At 42.0% G+C, this 12,849-nt stretch overlaps 1 long non-coding RNA gene across 3 annotated transcripts in view; it reads right to left on the reverse strand.

The window, feature by feature from the left end:
* LOC144298204 (uncharacterized) overlaps positions 1–12,849 on the reverse strand; it is a 29,261-nt gene that overhangs the window by 15,367 nt on the left and 1,045 nt on the right. The window lies entirely within an intron of this gene.

Consider the following 12,849-nt stretch of genomic DNA (forward strand, 5'->3'; position numbering starts at 1 on the left):
ATGAACCTATGGAGACCAATTTATTTTCTCTATATCAGAAACCAAACAGAATTTGAGAAAGCTATAGGTGTGAAGCCAGGCCTACCTGGTCTTCAGCAAAAAAGTTTTATTTTAAAAAACAGTAGAATGTGGTATATCCAAGAAATGGAATACTACCTGCCAATAAAAAGGAAGGTAAACTATTGATGAATATAACACAGATGAATCTCAAAATCATTGTGCCAGATGAAAGAAGCCAGAAAAGAGAGTACATGCTATATGTATTCACATGCAATTCTAGAAAATGCGAACCAATGCATAGTGATAGAAAGTAGGATTGCCTGGGTGGCTTAGTTGGTTAAATGTCCCAACTCTTGATTTCCACTCAGGTCATGATCTCAGGGTTGTGAGATCAATCCCTGAATCAGGCTCCTGGCTCAGCATGGAGTCTTCTTGAAATTCTTTCTCTCTGTCCCCTGCCCCTTCCCCCATGTTTTCTCTATCTCTCTCTAAAATAAACAAATAAAATCTTAAAAAGAAAGGAAGGAAGGAAGATTGATCAATCAGTGGTTACCTGGGTTCAGATGCAGGTAGAAGGATGATTACAAAGGAACATGAAGAATCTTACAGGGGTGGAAATGTTCCTTATCTTGATAGTGGTGGTGATTTTACAGATATATACAACTGTCAAAATTTATCAAATTGAGCCGTTTAAATTGATGTGGTTCATTATACATAAGTGGTACGCCTCAATAAAGTTTTTAGTTTCTTTTTCTTTTTTTAAGTAAGTTCTACAACCAACCCGGGTCTGAATTCATGACTCTGAAGGATCATGAGTCACATGCTCTATGGACTGAACCAGTCAGGCATCCCTCAACAAAGTTGTTTGTTTGTTTTAGATTATTTATTCATTCATTCATTCATTCATTCATTCATGAGAGACACACACACAGAAAGAGAGAGAGAGAGAGAGGCAGAGACACAGGCAGAGGGAGAAACAGGCTCCATGCAGGGAGCCTGACGCAGGACTCCATCCCAGGACTCCCAGATCCTGCCCTGTGCCAAAGGCAGTCACTAATTCACTGAGCCATCCAGGGATCCCCTTTTTTAAGTTTTTAAAAAAGCAATTTCAGTGTGATGCCTGGGTGGCTCAGGGATTGAGCATCTGCCTTTGGCTCAGGTTGTGATCCCAGGGTCCTGGGATTGAGTTCCACATCAGGCTCCCCTTGGGGAGCCTGCATCTACCTCTGCCTGTGTCTCTGCCTCCTCTCCATGTCTCTCAGGAATAAATAAATAAAATCTTTATTTTTTTTTAATTTTTTTTATCTATTTATGATAGTCACAGAGAGAGAGAGAGAGAGAGAGAGAGAGAGGCAGAGGGAGAAGCAGGCTCCATGCACCGGGAGCCCGACGTGGGATTCGATCCCGGGTCTCCAGGATCGCACCCTGGGCCAAAGGCAGGCGCCAAACCGCTGCGCCACCCAGGGATCCCAATAAATAAAATCTTTAAAAAAATCATCTAGGGATGCCTGGGTGGCTCAGTGGTTGAGCGTCAGCCTTTGGCTAAGGGCGTGATCCTGGAATCCCAGGATCGAATCCTGCATGGGGTTCCCCGCAGGAAGCCTACTATTCTCTCTGTTGGTGTCTCTGCCTCTCTCTGCGTCTCTCATGAATTAATAAATAAAATCTTTAAAAAAATCACTTAAAAAAGCAATTGGGGTGTGTGTACATGTGTGTGTATGTGCATTAGTGTGAGCATGTGCATGCCAGTCTGGTTCAATAGGTAGAGTAGGACTCTTGGGGTTGTGGGTTTGAGCCCTATAATGGGTGCAGAGATTACTAAAAATTAATAAATAAATACACTTAAAAATTATAAAAGCAGGGGAAAGTAGGATGGGGAGTGACCTCCTAATGAGCATGGGGTTTCTTTTTGGGGTAATAAAAATGTTCTAAAGTTAGATTCTGGTGCTGGTTGCACAACATTGTGACTATGATAAAAACTACCAAATTATACACTTTAAATGGGCAAATGTGTAGTATATGAGTCATATGTCAATAAAACTGTTAAACAAAAACCAATCACATAGCTATAGTAATAGAAGTCAGTATAGTAGTGGGCAATCTTTGGATGGGATATTGACAGGAAAGTGATACTAGAAAGCCTTTTAGGGTGGTAGAAAATGATATAAGTAGTAGTTATAGGCATTAACCTGAAACAATTCATTGAACCGTATGTATGAAATTCATGCATATTTGCCATATATATTCATTATACTTCAATTTTTCAATTTTTAAAAAAATTTACTTATTTTTAAAGATTTTTATTTTTTTTTAATTTTTTTTAATTTTTATTTATTTATGATAGACAGAGAGAGAGAGGCAGAGGGAGAAGCAGGCTCCATGCACCGGGAGCCCGACGTGGGATTCGATCCCGGGTCTCCAGGATCGCGCCCCGGGCCAGAGGCAGGCGCTAAACCGCTGCGCCACCCAGGGATCCCTAAAGATTTTTATATATTTTTTTAAACAAGCTCTTTGCTTAACATGGGGTTCAAACTTTTGACTCAGAGATGAAGAGTTGTATACTCTACTGACTATGTTATCCAGGCACCAATTTTTCACTTTTTTTTTTTTTAGGATTTTATTTATTTATTCATGAGAGACACACACACACACACATAGAGAGGCAGAAACACAGGCAGAGGGAGAAGCAGGCTCCATGCAGGGAGCCCGATGTGGGACTCGATCCTGGGTATCCAGGATCACGCCCTGGGCCAAAGGCAGGCACTAAACCACTGAGTCACTCAGGGATCCCAAACTTGGAACTTGTTAAAATGTTCAGTTCTTTGAATTTTGACAAATGCATACAATCATATAATCATCATGATAAATAGATATAGAACATTTTCATCAGCCCCAGAGTTTCCCTATACTCTTTTATAGTCATATTTTACCCCTACCATAAGTAACTGATGACACAGATCAATTTTCCGTTCCTATATTCTGCCTTTAAAAAAAAAAATCCCATGGGGTGCCTGTCTGGCTCAGTTGATTAAGTGTCTGACTTTTTCTTTTTAAATATTTTTAAATTTTTTATTTTTTTAAAAGATTTTTATTTATGTATTCATGAGAGACAGAGAGAGAGAGGCAGAGGCACAGGCAGAGAGAGAAGCAGGCTCCATGCAGGGAGCCCAATGCGGGACTTGGTCCCGGAACTCCAGGACCACACCCTGGGCCGAAGGCAGGCACTAAACTGCTGAGCCACCCGGGCTGCCCTAAGTGTCTGACTCTTGATTTCTTTTTTTTTTTTTTTTATACAGATTCTTTTTTTTTTAGTTTTTATTTATTTATGATATTCACAGAGAGAGAAAGAGAGAGAGGCAGAGACATAGGCAGAGGGAGAAGCAGGCTCCATGCACGGGGAGCCCGATGTGGGATTCGATCCTGGGTCTCCAGGATCGCGCCCTGGGCCAAAGGCAGGCGCCAAACCGCTGCGCCACCCAGGGATTCCCCTGACTCTTTTGATTTCAACTCAGGTCATGTTCTCAGATGTCCTGAGGTAGAGCCCCATGTGAGGCTGCAGTCTGCTTGAGATTCTCTCCCTCCCCCTCTGCCTCTTTCCTCCCTCACACTCTCTCTCAAATAAATAAATAAATAAAATCTTTAAAAAAAATAAACATGCATGGGGTACTTGGCTGGCAGTCTGCTTGAGATTCTCTCCCTCTGCCTCTGCCCCTCCCCTGCTCTCTGGCACTCTCTCTCTCCCCTTTGAAATAAATGAATGAATCTTTACATCCCATGAGTGAAATCATAGAATATGTAAACTTTTGAGTCTGTCTTCTTTGTTTTGTTTTATCTTATTTATTTATCTTATTTTTTTGAGTAATCTCAACACACAATATGAGGCTCAAACTCACAACCCCAAGATCAACAGTCACATGATCTTCCAACTGAGCCAACTAGCTGCCTCAGGTCTGGCTTCTTTGAAATTTATCCATATTATTATGAGTATCAGAAATTTCTCCCTTTGGGGGAGCCTGGGTGGCTCGGTTGGTTAAGTGTCCAACTCTTGATTTCGGTTTCAGTTATGATCTCAGGGTCATGAGAATGGAGCCTAAGGCCTGGATTAGCAGGAAGTCTGCTTCTCTCCTTCACCCCCTGCTCACTCACATGCTTGTGCAATCTCTCTCTCTTAAATAAATCAATAAATCTTTTTAAAAAAATTTGTTCCTTTCTATCACTAGTGTTCATTTGTATGATGAATATACCACAGTTTGTTATCCATTCACTGGTTGAGGGACATTTAGATTATTGACAGTTTTTTGGTAATTTTGAAGAAGACTGCTATAAAAGTCAGTACAGATTTTTGTGTAAAATGTTTTTATGGGTACCTGGCTGGTTCAGTCAGTAGAGCATGCAACTCTTGATCTCAGAGTTGTAAATTCATTAAATTCATGCCCCGTGTTGGGTGTATTTTATTTTTACTTAAAAACAAAATATTTGGGACACCTGGGTGGCTCAGCGGTTGAGTGTCTGCCTTCAGCTCAGGGCATGATCCCAGGATCCGGGACCGAGTCCCGCATCAGGCTCCTTGTGAGGAGACTGTTCTCCCTCTGCCTATGTCTCTGCCTCTCTCTCTCTCTCATGAATAAATAAACAAATCTTTAAAACAATAAACAAAAAGGGCAGCCCGGGTGGCTCAGCGGTTTAGCGCCGCCTTCAGCCTAGGGCGTGGTCCTGGAGACCCAGGATCGAGTCCCATGTCAGGCTTCCTGCATGGAACCTGCTTCTCCCTCTGCCTGTGTCTCTGCGTCTCTCTCTGTCTCTCATGAATAAATAAATAAAATCTTAAAAAAAAATAAAAATAATTTAAAAAAATAAAATTTAGGGATCCCTGGGTGGCGCAGCGGTTTGGCGCCTGCCTTTGGCCCAGGGTGCGATCTTGAAGACCCGGGATCGAATCCCACGTTGGGCTCCCGGTGCATGGAGCCTGCTTCTCTCTCTGCCTGTGTCTCTGCCTCTCTCTCTCTCTCTCTGTGTGACTATCATAAATAAACATTTATTAAAAATAAAATAAAATAAAATTTAAATTGAAAATTGAAAACAAACATAAGTTTTTAAACCAGCCTTGCATTCCCACGATAATTCCAATTTGACCATGGTGCACTATCAAATTTATTTTCAAATTCAATTTGTTAATATTTTCTTTAAGATTTTTGCTTGTTTATGTCTTCATGAGACATACTGGTCTCTAGTTTTCTTTTCTGGTAATATCTTAGTGTGGTGTTGCTATCAGGGTAATCTTGGCTTCATAAAATGAGTTGGAAATGTTTCCTCTTTAATTTTCTGGAAAAGACTGTGTAAAATTGATACTATTTCTTCTTAAATATTTGGTAGAATCAGCTAGTGAAGCTGTTTGGCTCTGAGGTTCTCTTGGCTAAAAGAGTTTTTTTTTTTCTTAAAGACTTCTTTATTTGAGAGAAAGAAAGAGAGTGGGAGTGGGGAGACAGAAAGAGAGGGAGAGACAGAATCTCCAGAAGACTTCCTGATGAGTTGAGCAAGGAGCCCGTCACAGGGCTCCATCTCATGAGACCATGACCTGAGCCAAAATCAAGCGTTGAAATTTAACAGACTGAGCTACCTGGGCACCCCTTAGAATATCAACATTTTGAGTGAGTTTCAATAGATTGTGTCTTTTAAGAAATTGGTGACTCTTGGGACACTCCGGTGGCTCAGTGGTTAAGCTCCGCTTTCGGCTCAGGGTGTGATCCTGGAGTCCCAGGATTGAGTCCCGCATCAGGCTCCCTGAGGGAAGTATGCTTCTCTCTCTGCCTAGGTTTCTGCTTCTGTGTGTGTGTCTCTCTCTCATGAATAAATAAATAAAATCTTAAAAAAAAAAAGAAAAGAAAAAGAAATTGGTGAATCTTATCTGAGTTATCAAATTTATAGGCATAAAATTGTTATTACCCTTTCACTATTGATAAAATCTATAGTAATAGATTTCATTGTTTCATTGTTTTTTCTTTGTTTCTTTGTTTCTTTCTTTTTTTAAGATTTTATCTATTTGAGAGAGAGAGAAGGAGCAGCAGGGAGAGGGAGAAGTAGATTTCCTGCTGAGCAGGGAGCCCTCTGGAAGGCTCCATCCCAGGACCCTGGGATCATGACCTGAGCCAAAGGCAGAGGCTTGTCCAACTGAGCCACCCAGGTGCCCTTCCCTTTTTCATTCTTAATATCGATATATTGTGTTCTCTCTTTTTATTGTTAGTCTTTTTTTTTTAAACCAGAACGTTTATTGTGAATAATCATTGAAATCCTTAAGATGATCAACAGCTGCCCTCTTGGGCTTAGGTGTTGTTCCTTCATGGAATCCATGCCTAAATCTACAGTGACAATTTTTAGGTGCCTCATTCAAACGGTCCCAATGGTATTTCGTCTTTTAGCCTTGGCACTTCAGTTATACTTTCTCTTTCCTTTGGCAGAGTAGCCACATTTGCCACAGGTGGACTTCTGAAGGTGGTAGGCCTGAGAGTCACAGGGCAGCACAATATGTGGTCTTATTGTGACACTTTCCAAATGATGACTATCCCCTTTGTCATCTTGTTTCCACAGCAGACTCCCTTATTGTTAGTCTTGTTGAAGGCTTAGCAATTTTGTCAATCTTTTCAAAGAACTAGAAACTTTTGCTTTCATTTTTTTTTAAGATTTTATTTATTCATGAGAGACACACACACACACAGAGAGAGAGAGAGAGAGAGAGAAAGAATGAGAGGCACAGACACAGACAAAGGGATAGACACGCTCTATGCGGGGAGCCCAACGTGGGACTCGATCCTGGGTCTCCAGGATCAGGCCCTGGGCTGAAGGTGGCACTAATCCGCTGAGCCACCCAGGCTGCCCTCATTATTATTTCTTATTGCCGGGTTGCCTTGAGTTTAATTTGCTTTCCTCTTCTAGTTTTCTAAAACAGAAGGTTAGATCATTGATTTGAGACCTTTCCTCTTGTGTAATATAAGCACATAATGTTATAAATCTCTCTCCAGGGGTACCTTGGTGGCTCAGTGGTGGAGTGTCTGCCTTTGGCTCAGGTCATGATCCTGGGGTCCTGGGATCTAGTCTAGTATCAGACTCCGTGCAGGGAGCCTGCCTTTCTTTCTGTGTGTCGCTCATGTATATATAAATAAAGTCTTTTCTTTAAATTTTTATTTATTATTTATGATAGTCACACAGAGAGAGAGAGGCAGAGACATAGGCAGAGGGAGAAGCAGACTCCATGCACCGGGAGCCCAATGTGGGACTCGATCCCGGGTCTCAAGGATCGCGCCCTGGGCCAAAGGCAGGCACCAAACCGCTGCGCCACCCAGGGATCCCTAAATAAAGTCTTTAAAAAAAATAAATTTCCCTCTAAACATAGCTTGGGTTGTATCCCATAAGTTTTTGTTTAAAGATTTATTTATTTATTTGAGAGGGAGCAAGAGAGAATGTGAGTGTGGAGAGGAGGAGAGTGGAGATAGACCAGCAGATTCTGCACTGAGCATGGAGCCAACAGGGCTTGGCTGGATTCTATGACCTTAAGACTATGACCTGAGCTGAAATCAAGAGTTACCTAACTGACTGAGCCACACAGGAGTCCCTCTCTGATTCTTTTAAAGGTTCTTGTGATTATACTGGACCTACCTGGGTAATCCAGGATTATTTTCCCATCTCAGGGTCCTTAACTCAATCACATTTGTGAAGTCCCTTTTGCTTTGTAAGGTAACATATTCACAGGTTCCAGGAATAAGAATGTCCACATGATACTGCCTGCAGACTGGAACAATGTTGTGTTTTGTTTTGTTTTTAAGATTTTATTTCTTTTTTTTTTTTTAAGATTTTATTTATTTATTCATGAGAGACATAGAGAAAGGCAGAGACATAGGCAGAGGGAGAAGCAGGCTCCCCTCAGAGAGCTTGATGTGGGACTTGATCCAGGGACTCCAGGATCACACCCTGAGCCAAAGGCAGATGCTCAACCACTGAGCCAGCCAGGCATCCCAATCCTCTTCTTTCCTAAATATACTTCTATGACCCCCAAGGGTATGTGATGGGAGGGGCCAAAGGGGAGACTAGAAAGACTATTATTTGCACTCCTATAGCCCCTTTAGTCTACATCTCCTTTAATATTTCCCTTATTTATTTAACAGATATTTATGGAATACCAACTCTGTCCCAGGCACTGGAGATACAATGGTGAAAACTAGAAAGCTTTTATGGAGCTCGTGGCCTACAGAGAAAGACAGATGGTAATCCAGAAATGGGGAAAATAAATGCCAAATGACAAGTAGGTCGTGTGCCACGAGAAGAGATGCATGACATTATAGGAGTGGATGTAAGGAGTTCTGACAAGTCTGGAGGGTGGAAGAGGGCTTCCCCGAGGAAGTACCAGATAAGCTGATACCTGAAGAATATATAGGAGTGAAGTGGGGGTGGTGGGGTGCTGGAAGGAGGACCATGGTTCCCAGAGTTGAGGCCAGAGCTCTGGTGTACATTGGGACTCAAGACGCTTGTGTGGCCTGCATGAGGGTGGTGGAGATGCAACCACAGAAGTAAGCCAGGTCTGACTAGGCAAGGCAGGGTAAGTGAGTCTTCTGGAAGAAGTAGAAAGCATTTTTCTTTTCCTCCACCTCCAGAGGACAGCCCACTTACCGTTCCAGGTCTGGGATCTTCTGGATAAGCAGGGTCTGTGAGTATGTTTCTAAGTCAGTTTCTTGCTTCAAATGATCTTGAGAACCACTGAGTTAGGGGCTAGTTTCTCACGAATATTTGATGAATGAATTCGTCCTTGTTGGGCTGAACATGGTGGTTAAACATTTTTGTGCAGCCTCTGGGCAACCAATTTACAGTACATGTTCTTGGGCTTTCTACCCTGCTTCCTTCTAGACTTAATTCAGCAAGTATTTCTTTCTTTCTCTTTTTTTAGTTTTTTGGTTTTTTTTAAAAAAGATTTTATTTATTCATGAGAGAGAGAGGCAGAGACACGGGCAGAGGGAGAAGCAGGCTCCATGCAGGGAGCCTGGTGGGGGGGACTGGATCCCAGGGCCTCCAGGACCATGCCCTGGGCTGAAGGCAGTGCTAAACCACTGAACCACCTGGGCTGCCCTTTTTTAAGGTTTTTAATTTATTATTATTATTCTTTTAAAGTTTATTTTTTATTTTGAAAGATCTTATTTATTTATCTTACAGCAAAAGACCAAGCATGCTAGAGCAGGAGGAAGGGCAGAAGGAGAAAGATAATCTCTTTTTTAAAAAATATTTTATTTTTATTTATTTATTTTAGGATTTTATTTAGTTATTCATGAGAGACACAGAGGGAAGGTAGAGAGACACACGCAGAGGGAAAAGCAGGCTCCATGCAGAGAGCTCCATGTGGGACTCCATCCAGGTACGCTGGGATCACGCCCTGAGCCGAAGGCAGATGCTCAACCACTGAGCTACCCAGGGGTCCCAACATTTTAATTTTTTAAAGATTTTATTTATTTATTATGGTGCATGAGAGAGAGAGAGAGAGAGAAGAAGCAGAAGTGCAGAGGCAGAAAGAGAGAAGCAGGCTCTCTGCTGACAGGGAGCCCAACGTGGGATTCATCCCCAAGACCCTGGGATCATGACTTGAGCCAAAGGCAGATGCTTAACCAACTGAGCCACCCAGGTGTCCCAAGAATTTATTTTTAAGAAATCTCTATGTTCAACATGAGGCTTGAACTCGACCTCAAGATCAAGAGTCACATGCTCACTAAGTCGGCCAAGTGTTCCTCAGCAAGCATTTCTTAAATGTCTATATCACAAAAATATTTAAAATGTTGCAGCTGGTGTGCCTAAGTGGTTCAGTTGGTTAAGTGTCTGCCTTTGGCTCAGGTCCTGATCCCGGGGTCCTGTGATCCAGCCCCACATCCCCGCTCTCAGCTCAGCAGGAAGTCTGCTTCTCCCTCTCCCTCTGCCTCTGCTCTTCAGCTCCTTCTCTCTCTCTCTCTCTCTCATAAGCTCCAATAAATAAATAAAACCTTAAAAATAAAACGTTGCAGTTATTATATCCCAGATAGCCAAGTGCTAAAAGAAGGCAAAGCAACAGGATTCAAATGGTAATGGAAGGGAGCCTGGGTGGCTCAGTGGTTGAGTCCTGATCCTGGGGTGCTGGGATTGAGTCCTGCATGGAACTCCCTGCAGCGATCCTACTTCTCTCTGCCTATGTCTCTGCCTCTCTCTGTGTGTCTCTCATGAATAAGTAAAATCTTAAAAAATTAAAAAAAAATTTAAGTAGACTCCACATACACAATATGGGGCTTGAACTCAGGACCCTATGATTAAGAGTCATATGCTTTGGGACACCTGGGTGGCTCAGCGGTTGAGCCTCTGTCTTTGGCCTGGGGCCTGATCCTGGGGTCAGGGATCAAGTCCTGCATTGGTCTCCTGCAGAGAGCCTGCTTTTCCCTCTGTGTCTCTGCCTCTCTCTCCATCTCTCTCATGAATGAATAAATAAAATCTTAAAAAAAAAAAAAGTCATATGCTTTACTGAGTCAGGCACCACAAAATGGAATTTTTTTGAGCACCTACTATGTTTTAGCAACTTCCAAGCTGGAAGGGTAGAGGCTAGGGGGGATAGTGAATAGGAATAGAAATTAGAAAAAAAAAGAAAAAGGGCAACCCAGGTGGCTCGGCAGTTTAGCACCGCCTTCAGCCCAGGGCCTGATCCTGGAGACCCGGGATAGAGTCCCACATCGGGCTCCCTGAATGGAGTCTGCTTCTCCCTCTGCCTCTCTCGAATAAAGAAATAAAATCTTCAAAAAAAAAAAAAAAAAAAAAAAAAAAGGGAAGTGCATATACAATAATTGCAACAATTAAAAAATGTAGCAGGAGGGTGCCTGGATGACTCAGTTGGTTGAATATCTGACTCTTGGTTTTGGCTCAGGTCAAGATCTCCAGGTCCTGAGACCAAACCCAGCATTGGGCTTAGCACTCAGCAGGGAGTCTGCTGGAGATTCTTTCCCCTCCTCTTCTGCCCTCTTCCCCGCCCCCACCATGCTAGAGGGTGCATGTGCCTTTTTCTTTTTCTTTAAATCTTTTTAAAGAAAATGTAGCAGGTATTGTGTTATTTATTTAATTATTATTATTTAAAAATATTTTATTTATTTTTTCACGAGAGACACAGAGAGACAGAGGCAGAGACACAAGCAGAGGGAGAAGCAGAGCATAGATGCAGGGAGCCTGAATGTGGGATTTGATCTGGGGACTCCAGGATCATGCCCTGGGCCGAAGGCAGGCACTAAACCTGTGAGCCATTCAGGGATCCCCTGTATTGTGTTTTTTATGCAACAATCCTGTGTGCTAGGTCCCATCATGAGCCATTTGCTAAGGCTCAGAGAGATGAAATGACTTGTCGAGGCTATATAGTTAGTAAATGTGAAGCCATGATGTATACCTAGCCCCGCTGGCTCTCGTGTGTGGGCTCTTGGATTTAACACTATTTTAGAGTGTACATAGTATGTAGGTGTTGAAAAATTATCCAATTATCCAAAACTTGGAAGTAAAGCAAAAGAATAGCTTCATGGAACTCCAATTTGCTTTTCCAGTTTTCAATATGTATTGGCAACCTTTTCTTATTACCAAACTACTTTGGTAGGTAGATCTACCTACTTTTCAAATGTTGCATATTATTTTCTACAGTTTATTTTACTAGTCATCCATGTAGGGCATTCAAGCCAATTTTGATGTTTGTTCTTTCACGATTTTGATGTATATTTCCTTCCTATGCATCTTTTTGTACACATGAGCAAATATTTCTTTGGGATAGAGACCCACAAGTGGAATTTCCAATCTAATGCATGACATATGGCAACTCATTGCCTGTTTTCCTGATTATGAGAGAGAGAGGTCAAGCATCTATTTTAATGTTTATTAGCCATACGGATTTTCTTTTCTGTGTATTGTGTATTTTGTTTTTTAAAAGATTTTATTTATTTATTCATGAGAGACACAGAGAGAGAGAGAGAGAGAGAGAGGCAGAGACACAGGCAGAGGGAGGAGCAGGCTCCATGCAGGAAGCCCCATGTGGGACTTGATCTTGGACTCCAGGACTATGTCCTGGGCCGAAGGCAGGCGCCAAACTGCTGAGCCACCCAGGGATCCCCTGTGTATTGTCTATTTATCACCTTTGTCCATTTTTTTTTTTTAGATTTAATTTATTTATTCATGAGAGACACAGAGAGAGGCAGAGACATAGGCAGAGGGAGAAGCAGGCTCCCCTCAGAGAGCCCGATGTGGGACTTGATCCCGGGACTCCAGGATCACACCCTGAGCTAAAGGCAGAAGCTCAACTGCTGAGCCACTGAGGCATCCTCATTTTTCTTTTTAAGTAATCTCTCTCTGCACCCAAGGTGAGAGCTCAAATTCAGGACCTCAAGATCAAGAGTTGCATGCTCTATTGGCTGAGCCAGCTAGGTGTCCCCATCCATTTTGTATTAAATTACCTTTCTTTTATTGGTTTACAAGAGTTTTTAAATTTATTTTGAATATTGATCCTTTGTTGGATACGTTGCAAATATTTTATCCCCATCTTTTGCTTATAAAAGAAAGCAAATTTATTATTTTTTAAAAAGATTTAATTTATTTATTCATGACAGACACACAGAGAGAGAGGCAGAGACACAGGCAGAGAAAGAAGCAGGCTCCCAATGTGGTGATCCCTGGACTCCAGGATCACGCCCTGGGCGGAAGGCAGACGCTCAACCGCTGAGACACCCAGGCGTCCCAGAGAAAGGAAATTTATTTATTTATTTTATTTTAATTTTTTTTGAGAAAGGAAATTTTTTTTTGAGAAAGGAAATTTAATAGAACTTTGTTTAT

The sequence above is a fragment of the Canis aureus genome, chromosome 26 (assembly GCF_053574225.1).
Source record: "Canis aureus isolate CA01 chromosome 26, VMU_Caureus_v.1.0, whole genome shotgun sequence".
Taxonomy (NCBI): Eukaryota; Metazoa; Chordata; class Mammalia; order Carnivora; family Canidae; genus Canis; species Canis aureus.